General features: G+C 36.2%; 1 protein-coding gene across 1 annotated transcript in view; it reads right to left on the bottom strand.

Moving 5' to 3' along the window:
- The window catches only part of LOC102302937 (early endosome antigen 1), a 40,540-nt gene that overhangs the window by 20,194 nt on the left and 17,246 nt on the right, over positions 1 to 3,100 (bottom strand). The window lies entirely within an intron of this gene.

Genomic DNA, 3,100 nt, shown 5'->3' with positions numbered 1-3,100 from the left:
GTTTGTACTTTCAGCGTTAACTTGGTTTTAAAGCCTTTTCTTCTAAATATATATATAGGAGTCAACGATATTCGTATATATATATATGTATACATATGTAGATATATATAGATATATATATACATATATATATATCATAATAATCTGACAATACTATAATATTGGCCATATTATATTTACATTACCACAGTGAGATGACTTTAGTCTCATGAACAACATTAACTAATTGTTATTTACTAACTAATCTTAAATGACTGTTCAGCACAGAAATGAAGCCCAACAATCATGTTTTACAGTCCCGTGGTCTCAGCCTCAGATACTCAACTAATCAAAGTGATGTCATGACAAAAATGAATGACCAACAAAACATTTTTCTCCTTCATTTCTGTCACACAAAGCTGTATGTAACGTGTCTCGCGGTTAGTATCATGGTTGCTAGGCAACCTGAACAGCGCGACGAAGGCTAGACCGTCCCATTTCACAAGCCTCTCACTTCCGCACTTCTCGTACTTATAGAACGCACCGTACGTAGTGCGCGTAGTGCGCGTACTTCAAGCGTGCGGTCAGCCAACATGTCTTGAAGTTCTCCAGAGGCCTGGTAATGAACTAATCATTTGATTCAGGTGTGTTGACCCAGGGTGAGATCTAAAACCTGCAGGACAGCGGCTCTCGAGGCTGGGAGTTGGCCACCCCTGATGTAAATATAACTTGGCTGATACAAAAAAGCAAATAAATAGAAGACCCTAAGGATATATTTGGTTTTGAATGTAGTGTCTCCCAAAATAAAAGTATTTTTTCGTTAAAAAATAAAAGAAAAATATAACATTTATCAATTGATTTATAAACAAAGTGAAGTCAAAATATATGAATAATATTATAGGGTTTTTTTTAGCTTTTACTTGAGTGCAGCTGGATTCAGTGTCACTAAAGGGTTTTGAGTGTCTTGTGTTGGTCAGAAGTTAACAGCATCAGTGTCAGAATGAAGTGTAATGCACCTTACTCGGATCTACAATGTATTTTATATCTGTGTGTTCAATATTTTGTCAAGCTCATGTTGTCTACGTCCCCTTTTTGTCGCCCCCCCATGACGTTCAGGTTCATTCAGGTTCATTTTTGTCAGCTGTGTTTTCCCCAAGTATTCTCACTTCCCTCTTTGCTCTACTGCATATTTAAGTTCTCTGTCTTCCTCTGTTCAGTGTTGGGTTGTCTGTCCATCTTACTACAAGTTCTGTGAGTCTCAGCTCTTCATGTCTTGGGTTTCCCTGATGTTCATATTCAGGCTATGTTCATGTCATAGTTTTTCATGTTTTAGTTTTTCCCAGTTCAGGTTTCAGGTTAATTTTTCCCTATTTCACCTTGCCTGGTTTTTGTTTTTGCTCTCAGCCTAGTAAACGGCTCACTTTTTGTTAGTTTTCCTCTCCTGTGTCTGCTTTTGGTAAACACTGCAAACACACCCACCCGGGGGGCCTTAACATATCTATTTCTTTAATTCACAAATTTATTTTTTAAAATCCTAGATTGATTAATCTCTAATATTTGTTAGATTTATTGAATGGATTTCCTTTTAATATTCTCTATTTATGTCTTCTTACTGATCATTTTGGAGCTGACTTCCAGTATTTTTGTGTGTCAGGTTTATTTCATGGTTCAGTCACACTAGGACGTCAACCTCATCTGAGAAAAATTATTCTTTGCTAGTTATTGCTTTGATTTGTTTTCACTTTTGGTAACTGAAAAATATACAGGGAGTGCAGAATTATTAGGCAAATGAGTATTTTGTCCACTTCATCCTCTTCATGCATGTTGTCTTCCTCCAAGCTTTACTCCAACATGTCTTGAAGTTCTCCAGAGGCCTGGTAATGAACTAATCATTTGATTCAGGTGTGTTGACCCAGGGTGAGATCTAAAACCTGCAGGACAGCGGCTCTCGAGGCTGGAAGTTGGCCACCCCTGATGTAAATATAACTTGGCTGATACAAAAAAGCAAATAAATAAAGACCCAAAGGATATACTTGCTTTTGAATGTAGTGTCTCCCAAAATAAAAGTTTTTTTTTTTTAAAAAGATCAATTAAAAAAATATAACATTTATCAAATTAGATTTATAAAACAAAGAAAAGTTCAAAATATTATAATATAATATATAATAAGGTTTTTTTTGTATTTTTTACTTGAGTGCAGCTGGGTTTCAGTGTCACTAAAAGGTTTTTGATGTCTTGTGTTGGTCATGAAAGTTTAACAGCATCAGTGTCAGAATGAAGTGTAATGCACCTTACTCGGATCTACAATGTATTTTATATCTGTGTGTTCAATATTTTGTCAAGCTCATGTTGTCTACGTCCCCTTTTTGTCCCCCCCCCATGACGTTCAGGTTCATTCAGGTTCATTTTTGTCAGCTGTGTTTTCCCCAAGTATTCTCACTTCCCTCTTTGCTCTACTGCATATTTAAGTTCTCTGTCTTCCTCTGTTCAGTGTTGGGTTGTCTGTCCGTCTTACTACAAGTTCTGTGAGTCTCAGCTCTTCATGTCTTGGGTTTCCCTGATGTTCATATTCAGGCTATGTTCATGTCATAGTTTTTCATGTTTTAGTTTTTCCCAGTTCAGGTTTCAGGTTAATTTTTCCCTAATTCACCTTGCCTGGTATTTGTTTTTGCTCTCAGCCTAGTAAACGGCTCACTTTTTGTTAGTTTTCCTCTCCTGTGTCTGCTTTTGGTAAACACTGCAAACACACCCACCCGGGGGGCCTTAACATATCTATTTCTTTAATTCACAAATTTCTTTTTTAAAATCCTAGATTGATTAATCTCTAATATTTGTTAGAATTATTGAATGGATTTCCTTTTAATATTCTCTATTTATGTCTTCTTACTGATCATTTTGGAGCTGACTTCCAGTATTTTGTGTGTCAGGTTTATTTCATGGTTCAGTCACACTAGGACGTCAACCTCATCTGAGAAAAATTATTCTTTGCCAGTTATTGCTTTGATTTGTTTTCACTTTTAGTAACTGAAAAATATACAGGGAGTGCAGAATTATTAGGCAAATGAGTATTTTGTCCACATCATCCTCTTCATGCATGTTGTCTTACTCCAAGCTGTATAGG

Source organism: Haplochromis burtoni, unplaced genomic scaffold, assembly GCF_018398535.1.
Source record: "Haplochromis burtoni strain Fernald_Lab_line unplaced genomic scaffold, NCSU_Asbu1 Contig_793, whole genome shotgun sequence".
NCBI classification, from domain to species: domain Eukaryota; kingdom Metazoa; phylum Chordata; class Actinopteri; order Cichliformes; family Cichlidae; genus Haplochromis; species Haplochromis burtoni.
Note: the sequence above shows the minus strand (reverse complement) of the source record. Positions and strands in the feature narration are given on the sequence as shown.